Here is a 17,231-nt window from a genome sequence, read left to right on the forward strand (position 1 = left end):
AATCATAGAATAAATAGACGAACCTTGAAGCTGATCGAACAGATCAATAATTCTTCGAAGAGGATACCGATTCTTAACAGTAAGCTTGTTCAACTCGCGATATTCAATACACAATCAGAACGAACCATCTTTCTTCTTAACAAACAAAATAGGAGCTCCCCAAGGGGCGAACTGTGACGAATGAAATATAGTTGCAACCAACAAAGAAAACATTATATAGAGTGGCCACATCAGTGGTATAGATGTTTATGGCAATTCCTTCAAAGGGGATAACGAGGATTATGGACTTCAAAGTAAATTTTCATTACATTTCCGAAAGGAAGACCTACGAAAGGTGTGATCCTTCAATGAGAGTGAACTTCCTCGCACAATGAGAGAGTCAATCTAGTATTCATCTTTATTCTTAAATTTATGTGTGGCTGAAAAGAAATGTGAATCATGGGTTATAACGAATAGTCGACTCCAGGTGAGATGAATCTCCAAAAATGATTTCGTGCACCTCAAAGTATTGAATCATAGGGTTGATGTTTGCAAGGGTGTTGCGATTAGCTGACAATATCGAGAGTAGAAACTTCTCAAACGTTCTAGTGCAATATCCATCCATGATACCAACTATAACAACAGTTGGGGTAGAAACCCACCCAGTGCCTTTCCTAGAATAGGGCGACCACCGAGTGTACCTCAAAAAATAGATTTATCAATCTGCGTTTCGGCCATGTCCAACCATAAGAGGGAAAATTTTATGTGTGCAAAGACTTTCCAACAAATTTTTTAAAACTACCATCCAAATTAGCGTAAGATTTTTTATCAATGGAACTAATGGTAAGTTTTATCCTTAAACACAGGACAAGAATCAATTGTGACCCAAACACATGGTATAGTAATTGCAAAAATTTTAATATAATCAATCAATGAAGTTTAGAAAAAAATTCTAAACGTTTGATGTGACAGCATAACGGACGAAATTCTTGGTAAATTTAGAAGTATGTACAATGTGTACCATTTTACATAAAACAATTTGATTTAGTTAAACAACTCAATAAAGGAGTGGTTTTAAAATAATTTGAAGGTATGATTTTAGTATGTACTAACCAAAATAGGTAAGGGTAAATTTATTCAGTTAATTTTATACGTACATATATGATTTTATAAATTGCATACGTGATAGAATATTTTATTACTTCTATTCGCCCATACATCTCGTGAGGACCGCACAAATAAACAAATGTTTAAATATTCCGATAAATAGAGTATTCGTATTTCAGAGGTTACGAGTTGAAGTAAGATCGTGGGAGATCGGGTGAACGACTTGAATCATCGTGCGACATTTGATCAACAAATGTTACGAGGTCATGAAAACTAATGATACGCATAACGATCCATCTCAAAAATGACACTAATATACAGCAACCAGCTAGGACCTTACCCGACATGGTCCATCCCGGAGGAAAGATACCCTCCTGACAATCATCTCGGCAACTCTACCACGCCGGGCAAGCGGCTAGTCGGGAATGCATATGAAAACCTAGCCCGGATAACACACACGTAACCGGCACCATGTAGCTAGTCATAATGATTGTAACTGTGAAGGAACACTTAAATAAATAGAAGGCAAATCCTTCCCGGCTAGACTAAAAGCACCGTGATGCCTTAGCCGGAACAACATGCTTCCGGCACCATCACCACCTCCCGGTTCAGTATTCCAACCCGACATATGGCCACCTTCCCGAGTCGAACATGACATCCCGAATGAAGTGCGCCATCCAGGAACATACACTTCATCCCGGAACAAACATACAAACAAGCTGCACGCCACGTCAGCCCACGAATCTAGGGAAGTTTGTTAGGATATGTTATTCCCATGAAAGGACAGATGCCACGTCACCCCTCGGGTCGGCAAAGTTTGTTACAACCATGAAAGAGACATGTGCCACGTCATCATTCCCTCCTAACATCTATAAATACGCAAGTGAGATCAGCAATTGGACAACACTGGATGCATTAATGTTACTCTGCCCAAATCAATCACGGTAGCATTACTCCAGTCGTTAGCTTAATTCTGATTAGCACTCCGATCGCCATCGGAGCCAATTCACACTGAGATATTAACTTATTCGATCCCGATCGAATAAGGTTAATTCAATCGATTGTTTTACGCCCTTGGAATCAAGATTCCAAATCGGGGTTCGCACAATTATTGGAGTTAAAACATTCGACTCACTCTTTTTCCCAAATCAAGCACTCAAGCCCGAAATCTATTCCATACTAGACAATTTTGGTTTAATCAAATAGAGCTATCTAAAGGTACGAAATTAATCACTACTCACCATAATGAGCTGGAAGACGAAGAAACAAGCATACACAGCACCATCGACGCTAATGTACATATGATTCACTCATGGGTTGTGGGACAACGAAAATTAGGGGTACTAGACGAATGGAAGCACGAACGCATCGTCTTCCCCTCGTTATATAACATTAACCCGTCTTCAGACCCTGTTATCATATGAGCACATATCTCCAATTACCAAATTGGGTGAATATACACTGATACCGGTGCGGGGGCAGAGGTCATGTTTGAACATTGTTTTCTACAACTAACAAAAAACATCAGATGACAGAAGAAAGCTGCAACCTCGCCATTGGCAGGTTTCAACAGTACAGCAATCTGGTCGGTTGGCTCCATAACATTGGAGGTCGTTTTGGGAACATTACCCTTCCAAAGCACTATAGACATCGAATTCTCCATAATCAATACAGACTCAAGGTATAACGTTATCTTAGGACATAATGCCATGCAAAAAATTGGTGCAATCACATCCACAGTGCATGGCATGCTAAAATTCCCAACCCCAACCGGCATAGCAACCATCCGAACACAAGAGATGGAGCCAGTTGAGTGCTTGCAAATATTTGAAGGTACGGATCACATCACAATACATGATGAAGGCTATGTGTCACCAAACCCCAAATACCCGGAACAAAGGATTCAAATCGAGAAGACCTTGAGTGGCAGTGCAACGGATATACTTTGCAAAATACTAGCGGCAAACATTGATGTCTTCGCATGGGAACCATCTGACATGATGGGAGTCCCTCGCAAGATAGCACAACACCGGCTAAACGTAAACCTGAACATCACACCGGTCATTCAGAAGAAAAGAGCAATGGCGTTAGAACAGAGCGAATTCCTAGAAAACGAAGTACAGCGGCTGGTCGACGCCGGTATAATGAAACAAGTAAAATACCAAACATGGCTGGTGTAGAGACCCGTCCTAATCCATCCGGACGAAGTCCATATCGATTATAAACGATTCACAACAGTTGATTACATCGCGAGGTACTTGACCTCTATATGATATATTTTACAAACATTGCATTCATTTTTGAAAAGTCAATCTTTCAATACATTGAAAGTTGACGGCATGCATACCATTTCATAATATATCTAACTATAATTGACTTAACAATAATCTTGATGAATTCAACGACTCGAATGCAACGTCTTTTGAAATATGTCATGAATGACTCCAAATAATATCTTTAAAATGAGCAATTGCACAGCGGAAGATTTCTTTCGTACTTGAGAATAAACATGCTTTAAAGTGTCAACCAAAAGGTTGGTGAGTTCATTAGTTTAACATAAATAATCATTTCCATCATGTAAATAGACCACAAGATTTTCAGTTTTCAGTTCTCATAAATGTACGTCCCATGCATAGAGACAAAATATCATTCATATGGATTGAACACCTGGTAACTGACATTAACAAGATGCATATAAGAATATCCCCATCATTCCGGAACCCTCCATCGGACATGATATAAATTTTGAAGTACTAAAGCATCCGGTACTTTGGATGGGGTTTGTTAGGCCCAATAGATCTATCTTTAGGATTCGCGTCAATTAGGGGGTCTGTTCCCTAATTCTTAGATTACCAGACTTAATAAAAAGGGGCATATTCGATTTCGATAATTCAACCATAGAATGTAGTTTCACGTACTTGTGTCTATTTTGTAAATCATTTATAAAAAAAGCGCATGTATTCTCAGTCCTAAAAATATATATATATTGCAAAAGCATTTAAAAAGGGAGCAAATGAAACTCACAATACTGTATTTTGTAGTAAAAATACATATGAAGACATTGAACAATGCAGGGTTGGCCTCGGATTCACGAACCTATATCATTTGTATATTTATTAATATTCATGGTTATAATTGAACACGTATATATATATATACCTGTATTAATTATATCATTATTATGTTAATAATATATATATGTTTTATATATTCATTTTGTATATAAATATATTAAATTTTGTTATGTTCTATGTGTTAAATATATATATATATATATATATATATATATATATATATATATATATATATATATATATATATATATATATATATATATATATGTTTGTGTTTCATTTGTTTATCAAAACAGTGGTTCTATTATACTAAGTTAATATTAGTAAAAATAATGATAATAACATTAATAATATACATATATTAATAATAACTCTATTAGTGATAATAACAATGATATTAATAATAATACTTGTAAAAATATTAATTTTACTGTTTATGATAGTTATTAATGATTTACTAGTAATAGTGCTTCTAATAATAATAATAGTAATAATATTTTATTTAGATTATAACTTACTTATAGTTTTACTTATTTTCATATTTGTATTCATATATATATATATAGATACACAATTATAATCTTTACAATAAATTTTATCATAATACTAATAATAATAATAATGATATTGTTAAGACAATACTTATTTGAATAATAATAATAATAATAATACTAATAATACTTATAATAATAATATTGAATGATACTAACTACTTATTTTATCATTACTAATAGTAATTATATTACTTGTAATGATAATAATATCTAATATTAAGTGACAAATATAATTATATTTAGTAGTAATAATCATACTGATAATAATAAGTGTTAATTAATGATACTAATAACTATAATACTTTTAATAATGACAATGATCAAATTATGGTAATACAATTGATAATAATTATAACAATAATAATAGTAGTAATAATAATAATGATAAAAATAAATAAGAAAGATAAAAGAGTATATACCCTTCTCTAAAAAGATTTGCACCATACGAGACTCGAACCAGTGACCTCACGCTTCCCCGACACACACTTAAACCAGCTAGGCTGTGCCCATTTTTCCGAAATAATACAGATTCAAAATATATTTAACCCATTTTTATTTATACCCGTTTCATCTTCTTCATCATTCAATCGGCCCATATCAATTCCAAGGTTATAACAGCAATTAACAAAATATTTATGACTTGTAACCGAAACAGAATTATCAGATAGTGGAGGTTTAAATTTAACGGAAAAATAAAATAAGGAAACACCAACAGAGGCAATCGCGAAGGAGAAAGAAGAAAAAAAATAAACTCCAATCATGATTTCGAGTTTTAGATAGTTTTAGATAATACGTATAACATGAAAAAGGTAGTAAATGATTTCTAAAAACTTTCTCCATCAACAATTTCCCCAAAAAGCTCAAAACGAAATCGAATTTTTGTATGAACACATTGTTTAACTTTTTAAAATTATCCTTTGACTAGAAAATTCGAACTTGATAGTAAAAATTGGATCTTAAGACTTTCCAGAAAGATTAAATGAACTATTCCTAATACAACTGCATTCTTACATTTTGAAATATGATTAAAAATTGGGTTTTGGTTTAAATGAACTCAAGAGCAGAGGTTTCGCTAACAGTTTCTTTATTTTCTGTTTCCATTTACGATTTAGCAGTAGATAACTTATCTAATATAATTGAGTACGTGATTTAACAGTTTACTTTGATCCTAATTTGATCTATGATATCGACGTTTAACAGATTTGGAGACAGGAAGTGATACGTTCAGTAGAAGAAATAAAAAAAAAGTACAATTTGATTTTAATGGCTAACTGATTTTGGTTGATTATGAAATTAACAGATTCTTTCGTACCAATTATCAGATATAAACAAATAATCATATAGTTTAATAGGGATTTGAGATAGAAGTTGCTGTAATATCTGTATATACTCATATATGTATATATTTATTTATATATATAACTATATACTGTATTTAGATAATTATATATTAGTATATGTATTTAATTATATACTTAGATGTATTTTAAATATATATATATATATATATATATATATATATATGTATGTATCTATTTGATTATATTCTGTATTGATACTAATATTAGTTATACCTATAATAATAATAGTAAAGTTAATATTAAGGATAATAATATCAATAATTAATAATTACATATCTTAATAATGATACTAATAATATTAAAAATGATTTTATTAATAATAACAACAAATAATAATAATAATATGATATTAATAATAATAATAATAAAATTAATCAAAATAACTAATTATATTTAAATTACATCTAATTAATAATTTTTAATCATCCTTATAGTAATATTTATTTTTAAGTATTTATTTTGATAATCATGATCTTAAATTTATTAAAATTTTAATATTTAACATTTATTAATATTACTAATAATAATATTAATAATAATGAAAGTAGTAATAATATAATTTGTCATTACTATTACATTTTTAAGTTGTTGTTATTTTGTACATTATATATGTAAATATGAATTCATTAATAATGTTATATATAATTATTATTATATATCTATTTACTATAATTTTTCCATAATGGAAATAGATATTATAAATTTCAACACATAATATTTATATCTTATATTTCAACATATATATATATATATATATATATATATATATATATATATATATATATATATATATATATATATATATATATATATAATTATGTATAGTTAGCATATATGTTTATATATATAGATTCTTTTTAATAACAACATTATTATATTATATAATATTTTACATATTTAATTCTATTGATTAGTTTGTAATTTATTATTTCCCATTATTATTTATACACATATATTTATATATATATATATACATATTTATTAACCATAATTGTTCGTGAATCGTCGAAAATAGTCAAAGGTTCACTGAATCAATATAATGAGTTCAAAGGTCAAATGTATGCATGAACACAGTTCAATGTTTATGAGACTTCAACATTACAAACTTTGCTTATCGTGTCTGAAACATATTAAGATCAAGTTTAAATTTGGTCAGAAATTCTCGGGTCATCACAGGTGGCGAACCCAGTAATGGTAAAAAAGGCGGATGGATCTTGGCGCATGTGCGTAGACTACAAGGACATCAACAAAGCATGCCCAAAAGACAATTACCCTCTATCGGAAATAGACTGGAAGGTGGAATCCCTCTCGGGTTTCCAGTTTCTAAGCTTCCTGGATGCATACAGGGGTTACCAACAAATCCCAATGGCGGAAGTTGACGAAGAAAAGACAGCATTCTTCACAAACAAAGGCATTTTCTGTTATACAAAAATGCCATTTGGCTTGAAAAATGCTGGAGTAAAATATCAGCAGGTAATCGACAAAGCATTCCAGGACCAAATCGGACAAAATATCGAAGCATATGTAGACGACATCATCATCAAAAACAAAACAGAAGAACAAATGATTTTAGACATAATAGAAACGTTCGATTCATTACGCAAAATCAATATGAAGCTAAATCCGTCAAAATGTTCTTTCGAAATGGAAGAAGGCCGTTTCCTAGGCTTCGCGATAACTCCTATAGGAATCAAGACAAATCCGAAGAAAATCCAAGGAATTGAAAATATGCAGTCACCTAGGAGCAAAAAAGACGTGCAAAGCCTAAACGGGAAGCTAGTGGCACTCACAAGGTTTCTATCACGAGCCGCCGACAGGGCCCTTCCCTTCTTCCAAACGTTAAAAGGCTGCCTAAGTAAAAAAGATTTCATTTGGACGGATGAGACCGAAGCGGCCTTCCAGGATGTAAAGGCATTTTTAAAAGAACTGCCAACGTTAATGGCACCGGTACCGGGTGAAACTCTCACGGTATACCTTGCCGCCTCCTCTGAGGCAATCAGCTCGGTTTTCATTGCCGACAGAGGCAAAGTCCAAATGCCGGTGTACTTCGTAAGTAAAGTACTACAAAACGGAGAAGTAAACTACCCAACCATGGAAAAGTTAATTTATGCACTAGTGCACATAGCCAGACGGTTACGACGCTATTTTCAAGCACATCCGATACAGGTTCTCACAGACCAACCAATCAAGCATGTCCCGACTAGAGCAGAAATCTCCGAAAGAATGGCTAAATGGGCGATAGAACTCGGCGAGCACAAAATCACATTGCTCCCAAGACATTCAGTTAAGGGCCAGGTCATAGCCGACTTCTTGGTAGAGCTCCCCTCTGACATGATCAAACAAGGCGAAACCATCGTTACAAGACGGGAAACGGACGAGTTCTGGGAACTATATACGGAAGGAGCGTCAAGTGAGGAGGGGGCCGGCATAGGCTTGCTCCTCATTTCCCCAAGCGGAGAAGAAATAACTTACGCTATCCGGCTAAAATTCGCCGCCTCAAACAAGAGGCCGAGTACGAAGCACTAATAGCCAGATTACGCTTGGCAAAGAGCGTCGATGTCTGACAACTTACAGCCCATCGACTCGCAACTGGTTGTAAGCCAGTTAAACGGCAGCTTTGAAGCAAGAGATACATCAATAAAAAAGTACCTAGAGCTAACAAAAGCACTAACCAAGACCTTCACAATATTTAAAATAAAGCAAATACCCCGTAACCGCAACAAAAAAGCAGATGCTTTGAGCAAGCTTACCTCTTTGCTATACGATCACTTCACCAAAAAAGTTATGGTCGAAGTACTGGAAAGAAAGTCAACCGAAGAGGATACCCTCATGGCGACAATCACAACGGAAGAAGAATGTTGGATGACACCCTTCATAAAATACCTTGCCGACGGTACCCTCCCGGAAGATAAATTACAAGCCCACAGGATACGAATGCGGGCACCAATGTATTACTTTAAAAACGGCATCCTATACAGAAAGTCGTTCACAGAGCCTTACTTAAGGTGCATTGGCCCGGCACAGGCCAAAGAGATAATACGAGAAAGGCACGAAGGAGCCTGCTCAACACATTTCGGCTACTGAACGATAGTTAGCAGGATCAAGAGAATGGGTTATTTCTGGCCACACATGTACCGGGATACATATGACCTGATCGTAAACTGCGAAGCATGCCAAATACACGCTCCCGTCAACAGATCCCCTCGTCGCAACATGATTCCCATACACGCTGGTTGGCCGTTCTGCAAATGGGGGATCGACATCGTCGGCCCATTCCCATGGGGTGTCGGTAATGTAAAATTCTTAGTAGTCGCAATCGACTACTTTACTAAATGGGTAGAGGCGAAACCGTTAAGCACGATTACGGATAGAAAAATATTAACCTTTGTATGGGAAGACATTGTTTGTCGTTTCGGCTTACCACGAGAAATAGTCAGCGACAATGATAAGCAAAGTCTGTTAGGTTGAGTCTCAAAAATTTGGAACTGTTTCATAAATTCATTTGACCTTTGACTATTCCCGACGATTCACAAACCATTATTTGTAAATAAATGTGTATACATATAAATATAAATATAAAAATATGTATATATTTAATAACTTAAAATAATAATATACATTAAAATATATATATATATATATATATATATATATATATATATATATATATATATATTTATACATATATATATATATATAAATATATAATATACCAAATATAATTATTTAATAATTGTAATACTCGATGGACGTTTTGATTATTATTTAGAGAAGTTTAATTCGAACTTATGTGATTTTTTAAATAAACCATGAACCAAAAAAGAATTCATATAAATTATAGCTTTATTAAAAAATATAATTAGAATCTATTTTATTAATTTTAAAAAATATTTAATTCTGAGTTGGGATCGAGCTCGAATGACATGTCAATTTTTATGGTTGATATTAAACGAGTCTAAATACGAATTCATGATAAGATAAAGGTAAATGTGGATCCATAATTAAGTTATGTAAAATTTAGGGTTATTAAAAATATTTTTTACTTTGGTGAGTTTAGTTTTAATATTCCGTACACGTTACTTGAAAATAAAAACCAATATTAGACAAACATTTTTTAATCAGGTTTCAAACAGTTAATAACCATAATAAATAAAGGGACTTGATTTAAAAATTGGAGATTTCTAGGAACACTCTTATATTTACATTGTTTAGCAACGGACTACGAATCAATATCTATGAAAAACGTCGGCAAGAAGAATACAAGTATGTGGCTGTCTAAATTAATTTGGCACATGGTTTGCTTTCTTTTCATTTTGTATTATCAAGTGCTTTAACTTTCATATTCATATATGAATATCGACATCCATACATACATCTATATGATTTCACTTCTCTTCTATTACACCCACTTCTTGATCTACAACTCACACAACTATTCCTATTTTCTTGTTCCTTGTTTTTATGCCCGACAGGCCTCAGCACACAACCACAAACTTGCTACTAGTTTGCAACGATTCGGAACCAACTCCATAAAACAAACTACCATCAAGCCACGGTAATTGTTTCTAATTCGATCCTTTATCCGTGACTACTGCAGTTACGATTTTTGCTCAACCCGAACACCATCATCTATTCTATTTATACTTTGATTACCACCCAAAAACTGAAACATATTGATTGCTACTGCTCGAACGAGCCAGATTAACATCAAACTGTCACCATCACCATGACACACTCAAACCGCCACCATCTCCTCCTTCACTATAACCATAACCCGCCACCTTTGAATCACAAAACCCGCCACCACCATACTCGAAACCGAACACCAAACCCTGCTGCAAATCGCTACTACTCTTTCAGTTTCAAACCTATTTAATGCTACAATCACTTGTAGCATAATTATATTTCTATTTAGATTTAACAATACCAAATACCTCTAGTGGTTCTCGGTTGAAACCCATAATTTAAACAATCAAACATGATCGAAACAATAACCTGCAACTTCTAAATGCTTGATATCTATTTACACTTCTATTCTATTCGCTGCAAAAACTCAAGAAAAACAGGTTTCTGTTTACTGGTACTAATCGGATTGAAACCACAAACACCATCCTTGTTGCTATTGCTCGAAGGATGACGTCTATACTGGTTCGTTGCTTCCTCTATTTCTGTTTAGAACCGATCACCACCGTGACTGCTACTGCCATTCCCTTGCTGTAATGTTCTGTTGAGTAAACAAAAGAAAAGGGAATCAATACGACCTCATTCATGCTTTTTCTTTCTTTTTTTTGTTTTTGTTTTTGTTAGCCACTTAAAAATCAATCAGGTCACCGAAATTATGGGGTTATTAAAAATATAAGGATGGACTTTAACAAATTTTAATGTGGGTTGTTTTTGTAAAGACCCGTCCTAATCCATAATAACGAATGCAATAACATATGATTACATTGCGAGGTATTTGACCTCTATATGATACATTTTACAAACATTGCATTCGTTTTAAAAGAAAAACTTTCATTACATTGAAAGTTGAAAGGCATACATACCATTTCATAATATCCAACTATAAATGATCTAATCTGTCATTTACTTAATCATAATCTTTACTGAACTCAACGACTTGAATGCAACGTTTTTTGAAATATGCCATGAATGATTCCAAGTAATATCTTTAAAATGAGCAAATGCACATCGAAAGATTTCTTTCAATCTTGAGAATAAACATGCTTTAAAGTGTTAACCAAAAGGTTGGTGAGTTCATTAGTTTATCATAATCGATCATTTTCATCATTTTAATAGACCACAAGATTTTCATTTCTATTTCTCATAAATATACGTCCCATGCATAGAGACAAAAATATCATTCATATGGATTGAACACCTGATAATTGACATTAACAAGATGCATATAGAATATCCCCATCATTCCAGGACACCCACAGACATGATAAATTTCGAAGTACTAAAGCATTCGAAATTCCAGAATGGGGGTTGTTAGTTCCCGTAGATCTACCTTTAGGATTCGCGTCAATTAGGGGCCAGTTCCCTAATTCTTAGATTACCAGGATAAAAGGGGCATATTCGGCTTCGATCCATTCAACCATATAATGTAGTTTCGATTACTTGTGTCTATTTCATAAAATATTTATAAAAGCGCATGTATTCTCAGTCCCAAAAATATATATTACAAAAGCATTTAAAAAGGGAGCAAATGAAACTCACAATACTGTATTTCGTAGTAGTTATGCATATGATGGCATTGAACAAGTGCAAAGTTGGCGTCGGATTCACGAACCTATATTAATTATATATTTTTATATGTTGGTCAATATCTGTATAGCAATTTAGGTCAGGTCATAGTGTATCACAATCCTAATGCTCGAGACTAAAATGCAAAAGTCAACAAAAGTCAATTTGACTGAAAATGACTTCCAAAAATTGTATAACATAAATATAGTCATTTTATATATTTAAATGTATCTATCAGATTTTATTATAGTAATTAAGACAAACAATTTATTATTAATAAATAAAAAGTTATATTAAAGTTTATTTATGATAAAAATATACTTTTATATATCTCAAGTAATAAAATTTATACAGTTTACTCAAAATCATAAATATATAGTAGTTTGTACTATTAATGTAATTATATTACGTATGGTGAAAATATCTTTGTATCACATATTTGATAATATTCATAATAATAATAATAAGTAAAGTTGCACTATTTTATAATAATATTAATTATTTTTAATAATAATAATAATAACAATATTTATATTTACTAATGATTATGATAAAATGGTAATTCTAATCATGATAATCTTAATAATAACAATACCTTTTAATATTAATTGTAATAATAATAATATTTTATAAAAGTAATAATTCTATTCAAAATGATAAATTTTTAATAATGATAATACTAAAATGATAATAATAATGATATTTTATAATAACAATGATATTAATAATAATTTTAGTAAAAATGATAGTTTTAATATAAATAATACTCTTAATAATAATAATGATAAAAATAATGAAAATAATATTTTTATCTAAATCAATACCTTTCAATATTTTAAGTTCATCATGATACTTATACTCATTATTTCTTAATCAATTTGTTAATAGTTTTTAGTCGTCTTTTATATCGCGTTCATAATAATAATAATGATAATAATAGTAATCATAATAATTAGATGTTACTAATATTAATTTTAATTATAATAATACTAATAATAATAAATATTATGATAATACTAATAACTATTTTAATGATAATACTAATACGCTTGCTTTCGTGCTGGAACTCCCCTTGGCGTCACTCACCTCTCTTTCCCTTGCTTTGCTCCCGTTTACCACAATGGCTGTCTCGCTGTCTACTGGAGCTCGGATCCGACTCAAAGTGGGTTCGTGTGTAGGCGCCCTGCCCAGAGCTAGCCTGAAAGAAAGTTCTGATTTATTTCGTACCCTTCGCTCAATGAGAAAATGAGTCCAATTCTAAAGGATCAACCTATGGGACTTAAGGAATAAGGAATAATCTAAAAACAGAGAGGGAAAAAGGAAAGGAAGCTTTTTGGGAGAAGGGAGAAAAAGTATGTATTTATCTGTCCATTCCTTCCTCCAATAGATGTTGGTGAATTAGGTGCCTTTATCTTATTCTTCGTTCATCTAAATAGATAATCGAAAGCCTTTTCCTTCCCCCGCCGCATCTCCCTCCCTTCGTCAAGCCTTTCCTTTAATGGTTGGGGGAAGCATTTCCTTATTTGAACTTGGCGGGCATTCTTTAAAGCCTGACTCAAATAGGAGGTGGGTTTGTTTGAACATAGGCTCAAATTGGGAAGCATGATAAGTCCGTACTCCACATTCTAGCTTCATCGTTGGTTTTCAAAGAAAGGAAACTTCAAAGACTGGCAAAAGAGAAAGGTAAGATAATTCTTTCTAGCCTTAACTGAAAGCGGGGGAGGCCCAGGTCTACATACTGGTCTTGGATCAATAGAATCCTCCAATTGCTAGGGAAAGAATATCGGGATTAGTCTCCTTGCCATTGCTACTGTCTTTGAAAGTCTAGCTATCCTCTCCTTGTCATGCTTAGTTATTCTGCGTTGCTCCTTCTCCTGATCTCCTCCAAATCACTGGTATGGCTATCGAAATCGTGAGCATCAGCATGTAGGTTCCAGATCCAAGTGGTAGTTTCAGGGCCTTTAGCTAGTGTTCTTGAGAAATGGCCCGGTTTAGCCAATGCCTCGAATGAAGTTTTTATGTGATCCCTATCTACCAAAATTTTTACTTCTGGTTCCGGCGAACGAATAATCATGGAGTCCTCCTCTTTCCGGACAACACATACAAAGAGACCCGCCAACAGTCATATACTAATTATATCCTTAACGATAATAACGATAGTAATATTAATAAAAATAACAATTTTTAATGATAATATCTTTTATTAATAACAATAATAATAATAATAATAATAATAATAATAATAATAATAATAATAATAATAATAATAATAATAATAATAATAATAATAATAATAATAATTAGATGATAATTATAACGACGATAATAACGACAATAATAATAATCATTTTTAATAATAATACAAAATTTCAATTAACTATAACTTCTAATCCGTTCATCGAAACCATTCGATATCTAAATGAAAAGTTCTTAATTTTTCGCTAGCTTTCCAACGACATGCATATCATATACCTTATCTCAACCGCATATGTAACTAGTTCATAATCTATCGTCAACTACTAAACGACAGTATTAAATGTACAAGCATGCATAATCCTATATTGTAACACCCTCGAAGCGGGCCTAGCTGTTAGATTACTATTTTGCCCTCAGATTGTGTGGTGTTATTATATGCTTTTATTCTAATTTTATAATTTGTATTATTTAATGTTGTGGATAGGACCAGTTTGTGACAAGGGTCACAGAACATGTTTGTTTATTTAATTTGGACTTCGTTTGGGTCACCAAATGAGATACGAAAGAATTCAGATAACTGATAAATACCCGTGTGTTGTGATGTATGGGTTTTTAACCCTTAAGTGTGTAGGTGGGGAGAATTATCTTCATTTTTCTAGATTCTTCCCCAAATATTACTCCCGTACATTCATCTCCATCTCACCAAACCCTAATCATCAAAACTTGTTCTTGGGCTCAAATTGATCTTAGAATCGTGTTCCTTGTTGTCTACTGATTCTAACAAGGTAAGAATCACAAGCCTTTATGCTTTAATCTTTGAGAAAATGGAGTTTTGTGTTAGTTTTTACAAAGTGTGTAATTTGGGTCAAAATGGTTAGATTTGATGTTGTTTGAGTCCAAATCTTGTGGGTTTATGTTTCTACATGTTTAGTATCTTCGATTTGGTCAGTTTTGAGGTCGTAATCAAGCTCTAGAGCATGAATTGGTCGATTTTGGGTGAAACCCGTCACTTTGTTCTTCAACTTCTGCAGATAAACACAGTCGGCCGACTATCTCTTGATGATCGACTGACTGACTCGACCATCAATCGACTGACTCGACCATCGACCGAGTGTGTCTGTGAGAAACCATCGACCGAGTGTCTAGACATTTGGCCGAGTGAGTGTTGACAGTCGGCCGACTGTCTCTGACAGTCGACCGATTGTATTTGGCAGTGTAAAATTTTACTAAGTGTTGATTTTTTAGCCGTTATGCTGCTCGTTTGTATATTGATGATCATAATATTATAACTAACTTGTGAGTATTGTTTTCAGGTGATACAGGCGAGGAGAAGACTCGATGACATTAGACTACTGAGTGATGTCGGTATCGGTGAGTGGGACTAACTGAAGAATATAGTATAGAGAAGCATGTTATATTATGATTGCCATGCTTGTTAGATATACTTATTATTGTGGTTAGTTAGTACGTTGTGATGACTGCATGTTAGTAGATGCTTGTCTGCTGGAGCCCAGTGCGTCCCTATTGTATGGTAGCCTCGGTAGGAGAGATCAACCTGCGGGTTGGGTTCCTCATGTGGTAGCCTAGACAATTGAGGTGTATATATATGTGAATAACGCGTTCATCGCGTGTGGATTATTTATATACACACGGTGGTGTGGAACTTCTGGTAAGCCCCACTCCGATCAGCTAGTGGTTAATGGTTTGTCCGAGCCGCCAGAGTCTCTGTAGACGGCACTTGGGTGATGTTTATGTGTTAGACTATGTGACATGATTAGTATGACGGTTCCTGTATACTATTGCCTGTAGTTAGTTGCACTCACTTAGCTCGTGCTAATCCCCCACATCTTCCCTGCAGGTTATGAATTTGTTGTATGCTTGTTATCAGGGCGAAGATGGGATGTTGGAAGATATGTTTGACAAAACTGGAAACTCTAATGTCGCGTCTTTTCTATTAAAGTTGTGTTCACGTTTTAATAAAACACCCGGTCGTTTATTTATTAACGTGTTATCATTAAGTGGATTATATATGTATATATACATTTTTAACTTATGTATTAGTTAAATTGGTCTTCCGCTGTATTTAAAAAAATAATCTGGGGTGTTATAAGTTGGTATCAGAGCGTAGGTTTGGCAGCATGTGCATGGAAGTGACATGTTCCCAAACCGTATGTCAAGTCAAACATATCTTGGGGTGGGTTAAGTGAGTGAAGTAGGTATTGACGAGTTAGTTGGCAGAAACTAACAGATTATCTACTAAGCTTTGTGTGTGAGATGTTGTGTTAAGACAGGTATGAAGATCGATTCCACCCTGCTGGTGCCCTGTTGACCCTTAGTACTAACAGAACTTCGGTGGATGCGTTTGATGCCGATCGAGGTGTTGATAGATACTGAAGATGTCTTCTTATTCATAAAGGTACATTCTTGTTACATTGCTGTAATTGTTATTATTGTACTTGTAGATTGTGTTCCTGTCTTTGTCAAATTTGGTGTTTGTTGTAATGATAATCTGTGACGATTAGTGTTTCAAGTTACGATTGATTAATTGTACTTGTAAGATAGAAGTAGATGACAGTTGACGGAGACAGTTACGGCGACTATGTCTAGAGCTACTCTGCCACTATCGAGATTTTATTCCCTTAGACTGACTGTTATATTCTATGAGACTTTATAGATATGACCTTTGTGATATGGTGTCATGCTATTGTGAA

This window comes from Rutidosis leptorrhynchoides, chromosome 2, assembly GCF_046630445.1.
Source record: "Rutidosis leptorrhynchoides isolate AG116_Rl617_1_P2 chromosome 2, CSIRO_AGI_Rlap_v1, whole genome shotgun sequence".
NCBI lineage: Eukaryota > Viridiplantae > Streptophyta > Magnoliopsida > Asterales > Asteraceae > Rutidosis > Rutidosis leptorrhynchoides.